Source organism: Podarcis raffonei, chromosome 14 (genome assembly GCF_027172205.1).
Source record: "Podarcis raffonei isolate rPodRaf1 chromosome 14, rPodRaf1.pri, whole genome shotgun sequence".
Lineage (NCBI taxonomy): Eukaryota > Metazoa > Chordata > Lepidosauria > Squamata > Lacertidae > Podarcis > Podarcis raffonei.
Window position 1 is genome coordinate 13,507,689 of NC_070615.1, and position 13,532 is coordinate 13,521,220.

At 42.6% G+C, this 13,532-nt stretch overlaps 1 protein-coding gene across 1 annotated transcript in view; it reads right to left on the bottom strand.

Annotated features, from left to right (window-relative positions):
• FBN1 (fibrillin 1) overlaps nucleotides 1–13,532 on the bottom strand; it is a 216,013-nt gene that overhangs the window by 137,056 nt on the left and 65,425 nt on the right.

Consider the following 13,532-nt stretch of genomic DNA (forward strand, 5'->3'; position numbering starts at 1 on the left):
ACTGAAGTGTTCTCTTACTGGTTTCTCTATCTTGTGATTCCTGATATCAGATTTGTGTCCATTTATCCTTTGGCGTAGGATATTTTCATGTGGCTTCACTGCCTCCTCTTTCTTTAATTCAGCTTCCTCGCTCAACAATTTCAACACAAAGCTCAACAACTTTGGGGGCGGGGGGGTGTGTGTCAGGAATTTTACTTCTTGAAATATGGCAAGCCTACCTGTACAGTCCCACTGACTGACCTCAATATCAAACACTTTGAGAAACCATGCCACTTTAAAGTGTACAGTGTAGGAGGCCCTTAGCAGAGGCTCAGTTGGTCTCAATGAACTATACAGTAGGACTGCATATTGTGGGGGGGTTAGATTCCAGGGGCTGTGTGTAAAGCCACCCCCATGTGGGCAATCTCACCTTCCAGAGATTGCACAAGATCTCGCAGGGCTTTCTGAGATCTTGCAAAGGCCTCCAGAACCTGTGCGAGAACTTCCCACAGCCCAATAAGCAAGGCAGAGAACTTAAAAGATAATTCTGTGTCGAGTTTTCCCACCATGGAAAGAGCTTTGAAGATCTCTGTCCTTGCTTACTCAGCTCTGAAGGCCTTTGAGAGACTTTTTTTGGCAATGGCTTTTTCCTGTTCTCCTGCCCCCTTTAAAAAATATCAGGCAAGACGTGTGTGTGTGTGTGTGCTGTTTAATGTAAACTTCTTAATTTCATTATTAAGTGGCCTATAAATTTAGTTGCATAAAATAAATTTGGATCAACTGAATTTCCAGATGCAAGCTTTTGAGTGTCATAAATTTCAGTTAGTATTTGAGATTAGGTCACACACAGTCTCTCTCTCCAGGAATTTAAGCACTAGTTGGTTCAAATAAAGGTTATGCTCTTTCTTGCTGTGTTTTCTCCCACCCTTTATCCAATCTTCAGTTTTACTTAGACTTGTTTATAGTTACTTGCCCCCAGTGGCAAGTTAAAATTTCCTCCAAATGTAAAAGCACAAAATCTTTACAAAATTTGTCCCAGCCTCTCACCCTGTCACCTGTCAGGCCACACAACAAAAATAAGTATGGACATATTGGCTAGTGGGGTTTTTTTTTGTTTTTGAAAGTGGGCTGGTGACTTCTTTGCACATCCTTCCAACTGGTTCAAAAGAAAGGGGAATCACTATGCAAAATACTTTGCAGAATGCTAGATTGAACACTTTCATTGAGTTCCATTTTCAAACTATAAACACACCAAATCTTTGGTTGAGTTGTGATATATCAGTTTGCCTATGTACAGTGCTTTCCCCCCCTTAAATAAATGTTTAGGGGTACTCTCATTTTCCTACTCATTTTCCTACTCATATTGTCCTTCGATGAGGCCAAACTTAGACTCACAAAATGTTTAAGGGTATGCGTCCCCCTGCATCGCCCCAGAGAAAAAAACCACTGCCTATGTATATTTTCTTTTACACTAGTCTCTACACCCCAATGCTTATGTACCTACCTATTAAAACTTTGAAACATCTCCCTTGTGATTATGATGTGCTATAGAGCAATACATTCCCATTTTACCACATTATTATGTATTTATTTATATCCCGCCTTTTTCCCTGACGGGGACTCAAGGTGGCTTACAGATAAAAATAGGAACAGCTAAAAATATTTTTTTAGAAAAACAATCATTAAAAAACAATGAAACATTTACACAAAATAGATGTAGTTGAGACCCAAGCTCTCGGATACATTCCTCTGCTAGGGTACATTTGTGGAAAGTCTGACAGTATATATTAAGTAACAATAAACCTGTCACATCCACTTGATCAGGGTTTCATTTGTTCTTGAATATAAAAATTCCCCATGGTAGCTAGAAATATCACACTGATCTCTTGTTTTCAGAGGGGAAGGGGCCAGTGGTTCCCAAGTTGTGGTTTGTAGACCCCAGGGGGTCCATGTCACATATCCGTCAACTGCCAGGGACATCGCGTTTTGAGGGACCATGCCCTCATGCTAGAACACAACATTAAAAAATGTGAGAGACTGTGGTCGGACATGTGTCTCGCACGAGATTGTGTCACCTAAAACCATGTGTTTGTGGGTGTTGCGTTCTCGGGCGGGTTATGCGACTCATGCAGGAGTGAAGCCTAGAAGACCCGTGGGCCCAGTTTTGTGATGGGACATGTTGGAGGGTATGGCAGCACTCTTCCATAACAAAAACTACTACAGAAATATCAACATTTACAAAAGTAGGGGGTCCATGGCTTGGCTTTTGAGAAAACAGGGGGTCCGCACTCTGCAGCACTTAGCTAATTGGAACCACTCCTCTAGGCCTCTCCATCTGGCTCCTAAGAATGTCCCCTAGACTGTAGCCCGCTCTCCACAGGCTACGCTGCTCACCAGGCCCTGCTCCAAGCCCTTGTTGAGCATTTTGCCTGCAAAATGTTCCTTGAACTATAATAATGCTTCTCGCTTGTCTGTAGAGGGTATATAGAAGAGAAGGTTGGTGGGTGTAGAAAACTGGCTTTTGCACAGCTGGAATGCAGCCTACTGTGGAAAGGTCATCCATTGCTCCACAAGCTTTTGCATCTGTCCCCATCTACTTTTCTGCCTGTGGCTCCACCTACAATTGGTATGCGGCCCCTTAAAGGTTACTCATGAAGAAATGTGGTCCCTGGGCTGAACAAATGTGCCCCGTCCCAGTATCAATCAATGCCTTCTAATACAGATGTGCCTTCAAAGAGTTCTCATATATTGGCCTCTTTCTGGATCTATTTTCACCTGAACTAATTTTAGAGAATTGTTGCCCACAACTGCCTGAAACCAATACAAAAACATGTGGCCTTATTTACTTCTATAAATACCAAAACTGAGAAAAAATATGTGTGTCTCTAAGTCTCAAGCTATTAAAGCCACAACTGAAACAAGTTCCTTTGACATTAACTACTGAGACCAGTGGAAAAGTGGAAGTAGCCTAAAACAACTGTAGATTGTTGAACCTCAGACTATTGGCAGGTTTTTATCTAAACTAGGCACAGTGCTAATGAACAACAATTGCTCCAAAGTAATCTATGGAACAGATTGAGCTAGCGAAGCCATTCGCAGGAATCATGACCCTGGAAATATTAGATTCTGGCATTTGTGAGTTTATTTTTTCAGCCAACCTTTTCGGCAGCAAGGGCAGATTCTCCAACAGGCTGCAGAAGAGAGGAGAGAAGGCAAAACAGCACTATTCCATTGCCTGTGCTAAGAGACCAGCTGCTTTTCAGTCTCCCGAGCAGTCATGTGGCAACTGGCTTTCCACCAGGCGGCAGGGCAGAGGGAGAGGTGAGAAGCAGGGCTATTTGTTGGTCCTCCTTCACATGGCAGCAAACTACCTGAACTGCTCCCATTCATTTTAAGAACTGTAATCTGAAGAACTGGTGGCTGAGCTTACTTTCCCCCCTTCTCCTTCCTTCCTTTTTCCTTGGGTATCCTGAGGGTAGGGACTGAGGTACTATTGGTATTTGTAAGCTACATGGCCAGAACCATCCTCAACAGCAATATAACCAGGAGGGTCAAAAGGATCAGCTGATTTCTCCAAACAAACAATCCCAGGATTTGAGCATTTCATGAACCCCTTGGAATGTGATTTTCTTAGCTCCTATAGGAAACTCCCTCAGGAAGAGCAACAAAAAGTCATCAATATTCTTGACTCTATGAGCCACATATTGAAAGGGGTCAAAGAATTGGAGGTAGAAACTGATAATAGATCCAATATCCGCAACCATTTGACATCTATAGAAGTTCCTCAGGGCCAAGCAAAATCAGTGGAGAAGAAAGGGAGGGAGGTTTACCTTCCTGTGCTCCAAAAATGAACCTAGTGGATCTACCAATACAACCCCTACCCCAAGCTGCAGGAAACGGTTGTATTTGTGTAGAACAAAATTCTTCTCTGAATCTAATAATGGAACTTGATTGGATACAAGCATATAATACTGATTTAGATAAGATACACTCAAGTTTCTTGAGTCGTATCCTGGGGCTCCCCAGTTCAATCAAGTATGAGACGATGTGTGCAGAACTAGGTACAGAACTAGGTGTACACACAAAGGAATATTGGATGTGGGCTAGAACTATAAAACACTGGTTGAATTGCCATTTTCTTTGCCAACCTTCAAGTCTGATATCTGACTTACTTAAGGACACTTACAAAACCAGACGGTTCCAACACTTACATAGCAAAATCAGATCTATTTGTATTGACTTGGAACTCTTGCATAATTCAAGTGAGCAATATATTTATCATAATACTGTATTCAGATCAGGTTAAGGAACAAAATATCAAGTCAGCGGTAAATAAAGTTTGCTCCCCCAGGTTTCATGGTTTAAATCCAACAGATAACAGGGTCACTTATATTTCAAAATTATTAATTCCAGTCCAATGCAGGGCCTTTATGTTAGCCCGACTATTTTCCAGGGACAGTCCAAGAATTATGAAAACCACCCTGGCTTCTGATTTGATCCCAGAATGTCCCTATTTCCCCTGCCAGTGCCACCACCGAGCTCAAGGAGGAGGAGGAGCTGGCGCTTGTCCTGAGTGCTGGTGGCAGTGGCGCCTGCAAGGAGGCATCCCATTGCCTCTCCATAGCCACCGCTACTGGCCTCCTCCCTTGGGCAGTTCATAGGGGAGGCTGGAGAGCAGGTGAGAAGGCGGAAGAGAGGCTGCCACCACTGAGGCCCAGCCTTGCAAGATGCACTGGCTCTGAAGGGCAGGCAGAGGGCAGGGCCACCCTGGGAGGGAAGAAGAAGAGGAGTTTGGATTTGATATCCCGCTTTATCACTACCTGAAGGAGTCTCAAAGCGGCTAACATTCTCCTTTCCCTTCCTCCCCCACAACAAACACTCTGTGAGGTGAATGAGGCTGAGAGACTTCAGAGAAGTGTGACTGGCCCAAGGTCAGCCAGCAGCTGCATGTGGAGGAGCGGGGAAGTGAACCCGGTTCACCAGATTACAAATCTACCGCTCTTAACCACTACACCACATTGGCTCTCTGGCACACTGGAAGAACAGCAGAGTGGGGTGGAGCAAAGGGAATCCTGGATTTATAAGTATGTTGCATTTTTTCATAGATGTTCAAATTTCCTGAACTTCCAAATGACAGCTGAAACACCCACATAACAAAATACCATTTAACTATCCAAACTTCAAGCTTTCAGAACAGACTACTTCATTCCCCACCCCCAAAAAAGGCATTGGTGGAAAATAAAACTATTATGTCCAAATCATGTCAGAATTTTTTCTAAAATTGTTGAGAATGGTGGGTATTACAGCACTTAAAATCAGCAGCAAGTTTTAGGTGTAATACGTAAAAAATATAAAATGTACTTGATTTCGTAAATTGCTTGGAAAAGACACAAGCTTCAAGGCAGGTTGCCAAAATCAATGAAAGCCCCAGACACATGATCTGGACTTGAAATTTTAAGTATTTGCCATTTCCAAAGACTAAAATACAACTCAGTTTTAACCCCCCCCCCAGCAATAATCTCCTTTTTCTTAACTATGAATTTCCTAAAAGGTCTGACAATTGAAACTAGAATATATATGTGCCTACTTGAATCTGCCTTTATGAATGCTAAATGTTCATGGCAACATAAATCTAACCCCTGTGACCTTCCCAGCATCACATGCTTCCTACATGGAATTCATTATGTTCAGCAATGCAGCAGTCCACATAATTTTTTTTAAAAAAAAAATTAAATCAGGCACTGTAAAAAAAAAAGCTTGTTATTAAGAATATTTTTCAGTACATTAAACAGGCATACACATAAGGCTTCTAATATCTAACTCTTCACCTAGGATCCTTGCAGTCCTCCAGGTCAGGAACATATTAATTTTATTTAATAGATAGGGAAACCTAGGCTGAAAGACAGCATCTTGCAAAATATTATTTTGAACTGTAGCTAGTTCCTTTTTGGACAGGATGAACTTCAACTACATCTAGTTCCTTATAAAAGTTACTTTCCAAGCACTGCTGATAGCAGACTATTCTGGTCCAGGTATGCATAAAATTATGCTGTAGAAGCAACTAACTTTAGCTGCATCATGTCCAGTAAATTAAATTAAATTAGCACCAAAATGCAGAATTCTGCACTTTTTAATAAAGCAAAAGACAGGCTCGGCATAATGCCAAATTGCTATTTGCTGCTTTGCTTATTTTAAAACCTTGCTCAGCAGATATACCTGTATCATAGTTAAAATTATCTACAATTATTGTACACTAGTTGAAGTACAAGGTGTTTTTTTTAATGAGACTCCTAAGCCAACTCCTAAATGTTTTGCCCAAGAGGATTAATCAACATAGCTGCCTTTCCACTGGAGCACCTCCTGACCAGGGATTTCACTGGGCTTGCATTTCTTGGTGCATCACCATCTAATATCTGGAGCCTGGAAACTTATTCACAGGAGTCCAAATGCCTGACTCACCATTTGGAAATCATTATCCTCATTTGGGCCTGTGCAACCTGTGACCCACTTAGCTGAACACAACCCAACAGGCAAGTTTAATGGCCTGCCAGGCCCTTATCTCTCCCCTTTCCCAGGTTTTGCAGTCCCCAACAGACAGCAAAACAATAGGGGTTATTGAGAACCTGCTGAGCTGCCATACTCAGCTTGTGGTCTGCATTTGAGCTGGCAAATCACATGTTGCATAGGCTTGTCCTAAGGGCTCTTCTTATCAGCCATATTTAATGTAAAGTATATTAAGGGACACGGGTGGCACTGTGGGTTAAACCACAGAGCCTAGGACTTGCTGATCAGAAGGTTGGCGGTTCGAATCCCCGCGACGGGGTGAGCTCCCGTTGCTTGGTCCCTGCTCCTGCCAACCTAGCAGTTCGAAAGCACGTTAAAGTGCAAGTAGATAAATAGGTACCACTCCAGCGGGAAAGTAAACGGTGTTTCCGTGCGCTGCTCTGGTTCGCCAGAAGCGGCTTAGTCATGCTGGCCACATGACCCGGAAGCTGTACGCCGGCTCCCTTGGCCAATAAAGCGAGATGAGCGCCGCAACCCCAGAGTCGGTCAAGACTGGACCTAATGGTCAGGGGTACCTTTACCTTTTATATGAAAATTGGCCAAGCCAAGGTCGCCAGTACCAGTAACCTAAACTTGATGGTCATTCCTTTGCCTTTAACACAGGTGAGATATGGCTCTTTTTCCCAGTTTAGCAAACAATCACAGAAGATGCTCCTTCTGAATCTCCTTCTGCCAAGCAACTTTGCGAGAAGCCAAGGAGCCCCTCTGAATTGGGCACTGATCTCCCTTATGCTTTTGAAAAGTACCTGAAAACCCACATTCGAGAACAAAAAACCTGAATCTTTTCAAAACCTATTTTGTTCTTGCAATTGACCCATTTTTCCTGTAGCTGGAAAGTAATCAAACAACAACAAAGTAATGTTCAAGAATTGTTTCTGGAGTAATTTATTATGCACACTCAAATCCAAACCCATAACAAGGGGGTGGGGTGAGTATTTAGTTTTGTTCTTCACAATTGCAATTAGCAGTCCAAAAAAATTCAGCATTTTTTTTTATTTTCCAGAATGAAGAAAAAGAATAAAAAGGCAGCAAAATGAAGAAGTTTCCGTTGATGTAGCACTGCTTTCCAAACTGACACATTTCTGTACAGATTAGTGGCTTAAAACGTTGCAAGGTAATTTCTCCCTACTGTGTTTCAAGTTGCATTTGCTGTGCACACCAGAGATGGGGGCCACGGATTTCTTCTCCCAATGCGCATTACCTGTCTACAACACACAGGCACCACAAATCCCATTAAGCAAGCTGTCATCTGTGCAAGCTCAATGGCTGACTCAAATATACGCAACTCAGCTGAACTGCAAAGTGAACGTGGCTTACGTTCTCAGATCAGATGAAAGCTGGTTTGAGGGAAAGCACATTGTATGCTGCAGTATTTGTCATGAAACTGCAGGACAGATGTGGATCGTGCCTAACATCATCTGCACAGGCCGTCAAACACCAGAAATGGGAGCATGCTGCAGCCAAGTATATGGTAATAAGTACGCAACCTAAGACTTCTGCTAATGCAAGATTCACATGAAGTCATGAAACACAACACAATTGCTTTCTGCTTCTGTGAGTAGTTTTACAAAATAAAACCAGTACGACAAGGGATTCTGATGATGGATTTGTTTGTTACACTTTCTAATCCAGAGATCAAAGCCACCCTTCTTATATTCAGACAGAAGAGGATGTAAATGCTCAGAAATGAATGAATAAATCTCTGGCACCATCCACTAAAAAACACTAAAAAACACATGAAACCTCTAGATTAATCTCACAATGAGTGCCACCTGTCAAGAAGGGTGGGTGGTCCTTTTACAAAACTGTTGGAAGTTCCACGTGGTTCCTCAGGTCTCATCTGAAATCATGGTTTCTCTCTCTATATTTCTATCTGAAGCTAACAACTAGTTTACTATTTGAGAGTAGTGTAGCATAGCGTCTTAAAGGCCAAACAAGATACAATAGGGCAGGGATGGGGAGCAATTCTGCACAGGCCAGGTCCTTATCAGGATCAACCTCATGAGCCAAATTTGACAAGCCCACCCACGTATTAAATGCATGGCATTGCAAGTCTCCCCTCCTCTCCCTTTCATCCCCAATCTCAAAAGTTTACAAGAGGAACACAATGAGATTCGCGAAAGTTTTAGGACAACTCCCATGCTCCCATTTTAGCACTGGGGCCATCTTAAAGACTTTTGCAAAAGTGCTTTTGAAGCATACACACACACACACCCCTTCTCCTTTAAACGAAAGAGGGGTGTGGCTGCTTCAAACAGCACTTTTGAGAAGCATTTTAAGGCAGGCCCTGTGCTCCCATTTCAGCTGAAACAGGAGCATGGGGGCTATCTCACATCACTCATAGAAGCACATTTGCTGCTTCAAACACTGCTTTGGATTAGCACTTTAATCCCTGTTCATCTGCTTTATATATTCTGCTGCCTTGGCTGCATGACCCTGTTCCCTGATGGGAAGACGGCACACAGCCAATGCAAAATTAAACCTTGTTCTCCCACCCATCAGCTGACATCACCAATGATGATGGACAGGTGGGCATGGGTTTGGGGGAAAATGGCCTTGCAAGCCAAACTGGATACTTTGGCAGGCTAAGATTGCAGCGCGGGCCAGAGATTCCCCACCCTTGCAAACAGGACAATGGCACACACTTGTAAGAAGGTCCACTTTTGATATGAAAAGCAGCGTGCAGAGGAAGGAAGCCTTGCCTTGCTGAGCTCTGCTGCTTGAAGAGAAAAGCGAGGAACCTTTAGCCCTCCAGATATTGCTGAGTTACTGTTAAGTTGTGGGTGAACATATCAGACGACACAGCGATTCTCCAAACAGCTCTTGTTTATTCACCGGTCAGAACAGAACTGAACTGAAGGGTTCAGCCAGCCTGCTTATATAGAGCTCCAGTACAACGTAACTGTAACAACTTTCTGTAACTATCCAATCACTGAATGTCACTTTCGATCCCTTATTTGCATATGTGGACCTGAGTGAAAACTATCTACAGTATCCCCTTGCTGGGCCAGGGTGAGAACTTCAGTACATAACAGTTACAAGTGCCAACATCCCTAGGAAGCATGGGCAAGGACCATGGGATAATCAACAGTAGACAGGATGTAGGCAGAAAGAAGACTGTAAACAGATCACAAGAAGGGATGGCGGAGGACTTGGGTTTCATTTTCCTCCCCTGCATGTTGTTTTTCATATTAAAAAGGTAGAAACCCCACCCCCATGTTCTATGGAAACAGGGCAGACATGGGCATAATTTATAGATGTGGCTTCCCCACATGTCTAGGTTGGCTCTAAATGGCTGAACTGTGTTCAGTGCTCACCAGAAATAGATACTTCTGGCACGCAGCTACCTCTCAGTCTTAGCCTACCTCACAGGATAGTTTTATTGAGACAATTTGAGGAAGGATCAAAAAAACCCTCATGAACACACAAACGCACAGTAAATTTGGCAAGATATTCAGGGGTATTGTCATTTTGGTGGGTTTTTTGTGGAGTGTGAAAGCTTGCAATCATTTTGGGGACCTTGCTGTCTGACTTGGGGGCAGGCGTTTTTGTTATTTACTTGTTAAATGTAATTTCTTGTTAAATGTAGCTTCACCCCCCCCCCCTTTTCACCCCTTGCTCTTCAAATTTTGAGCCTGAAGTTCACAAAGTCAAACTTTCCGCTCAGCCCTACTTTTAAACACTGCAAAGTGTTAGTGCTAAGCAATATTATTGCTTTCAGTAATAGGCCGTATACTTTTTCACTTTTAAGAGGCCATGTTGGCAAGGGTTTCACGTCCCTGTTGGTTTTTGCTCACCTTTTAAAAGCTATTCACAAAACATTAAAAATGTAAACACAGATTAAACCGTCAGTATCCGTCACATACACACTTATCCCAGAGCATATTGTGAAAGAGTAGCGCGTTCCAACACAGCCCATTCTACAGCCAGTTTTGCGCTGGAGCCAAAATCTGAAGTCAACTCAATTGGCAGAATTTATCCCAGTATTTATCCCAGTGTCTATGAGATCAGAATGCAGCCTGCTATTGCTATACCCAGCCAAGGTTCCCAGGGGGCAAACAAACTCATCTATGAGAATCAGCTTTGCCCCATATGTCATGCTTGTGGGAAGAGGGCTAACAACTTTGCCAGAAATAAGAAGCTGCTAGTTACAGGACAAGAAAGTCAAGTAAGGGTGGACTTGAGAACCTCCTTGCTCCAAAATCCATATTCGAACAATATCTTCATTAGGCAAAACAAAATATCACAAAATAGGTATCACAAAAGTGATTTCTCCAACCACCCTCCTTCTGGTCCAAAACAGCTATATTTACTTTTTGTGTCATTTCTCCAACTTTCTCAACAAGCTTGGTTTTTTCCACAATGTATCACACTCATGTCGTAAGGACAGACTGCATTCTTAGATTAGCCCTAGAATTTAAAAACCTTAAAAGGTGATAAAATTAGCAATGCATAGAGTGCTTGCAGTGTCCTGGCTCCTACTTGCTGAAGAACAAAAACTCAAAAGAGGAGACTTTACAAAGGATTTGGTGTTTAGATTGCTGTGATATACAGTATATGCAAATTAATGGCTTAATGCACAACAGGCAATACACATAAGTAATCCTAGGTACAGCTACACAAAGGCAAGTGATATAGCTCCCAAAACTTAGCCATTGATCGGACAATGACAAACACCCATCTCCCACAAAACCTAGTTGGCAACATCACCATCATTCTTTGGTACCTCTTGGATTGAGGTGGTGTAGGAGGTTGTCTCCACTGTCTGAGGAGTGGGCAGAGCCAGAGAAACAACCTCCTCTAGAGAGGCAGGGCTGCTCCCAGTATCTGAGGTACACACCATGGAAGGCTCAGGGATAGGCTCTTACAGCTGTAGAGAGGGAACTGGAGCTTGTGGCTCTTAGCATGGTGACTGGTGAGGTGAGAGAGTTGGTTGAAGGAACCCACCCACACATCAGCCTCAGGCTGTCCAACTCTGGTAGACACATCCCCATTGTGCTGCAACTCCTGGGGTCTTCAGCAAAGCATCACCTCGGCATGCTCACTAGCCACAAAACGTTTGGAGTGGGAGACAGAAAAACAGCAGGAGATGGAATGGAGTATTCTGAAAGCATGCATGGAACCATGACAAATGCTCCCATAACTGCACTCATTTTTTTGCAATTCAAAAGCTTGAATACATGCAAAAACAACCCTTTCAGTAACTGATTCCTCCCACCCTACTCCCAAGATCCAAAATGGCACCCATGCATAAAACTCCCAGTTTTAAATATCTATTTCAGCCTCCAGAGACTTGTTGGCCTTCTCAGCTATATGTGGACCAGAATGTCAGGAAATCATGAAGTCAGATATGTCAGTAAAGCCTCTTAGGCAAACTTAGATATTTTGGCGGGGTGTGACTAACGGTGGAGCCAACTAGCGACAGTTCCATTGCGTTGGGCTTCCAAATGACATTTTGGAGAATACATTGAAAAACAACAACGCAGACCCCTTGCTCCTCTCAGAACTATGCATGTGTCATCCCATCAAAAGGTGAATGTTTTTCATCTGTTGCCATGACAATTATTTCAGTGTATCAGTACAAATACAGACAACATCTGGAACTAATGGGATAATGAAGCCACTCAAGAACAGTGTTCCATTCAGCATGAACATTAAGAGAAGCCATAAATACAGCCATTCTGGCTGAAGAGCGATGGCAGTTTTGATGCATTTAAAAGCACTCACGTATCTGTATATGTTCTGTTCTTCACGCGTTATTTGTTGTCTCTGTATTCTTATGGCATTGGTCATAACAGTAACATAATTAGACACAATGGATGTCAAAATGTCTAAATCTGTAGAGTCATGAGTGATTGAACCTGGTTCCTTCATGGGATATCTGCCTTGAACAATGTCTCTTATGCTCCTAATGAAGAAGTATTCCATACCCCAAAGTTCTCTGGATGTTAGCATGCCTTCCTCTGAAATTTGTCTATTTCTTTGCTCGGGGTCATTCAGTTGGGGGGTGGGGTTGATGTTCTGCCTATTCAAGTATGATGTCTAATGGCTGATGCATTGTGGTTTTTACCAAAAGCAAACATTTAAAAATTCAAAGCATGAAAACTACTGAAAATCTGTAAAGGAGAGAATCTAACTTTCTATCATCACAGTTCAAAGCAATATTTATCACCTGCCCCTATATTTTTGCTGATTACCTTTAAGAAAGCATACATTTTTCTTTCCTTCTCAAGTCAAAGCCATTTTAATATTGGGGTCAGGCCATTAAACCAGAACATATTACATTGGTTTGTATCTCAGCCAGGTTTCTACAGTTAATATACATATGCTGTTTTCAAGCAAAGCACAGTACAAGGAAGAGGATTTCCTAGCATCTTGGAATCTTAAGAACCAAAATAGAAGGTATACCATATATGTGATTAGGCCAGGCTTCCTCAACCTGGTGCCCTCCAGTAGTTCTTGGACTTCCATCAGTCCCAACAGCATGACCAATGGTCATTTATGATGGAGGGTGACAGGTTTTCCACCCCTGTAGTAAGGATTGCTAAATCAAAATATATGAAATGCTTTGGGCATTCTAAGGTGCTATATAAAGGTGAGGTATCATTATTAAGTACTATGCTCAATTAGATGCTCTGTCCCTAGCTAAATACCCCAGTACTACCATCAGAATAACAAAAAAATCTGAGGCACTAGAACAAGTAGGTAACATTGCTGGAGCTAAAATTACCATTTGCCATATGATGTCTGAAAGCATCCTCAGGGAGGAGAAGGCTATGCAACCTGCAGTACCAGAGGCAGTATGTCTCTGAATACTGGTTGCTAGAGATAACGAGTGGAAAGAGGGCTGTTCTGCTCATGCTATGCTTGTGGGCTTCCCAGGGGTGGGGTCAACAATTTTTGTATCCTGATTTTTCCCCTTTTTTTCCTATGGACTTATCCACACTTACCTTTTGCTCCACTAGTTACAGGCACGGGGTGTGTGTGTG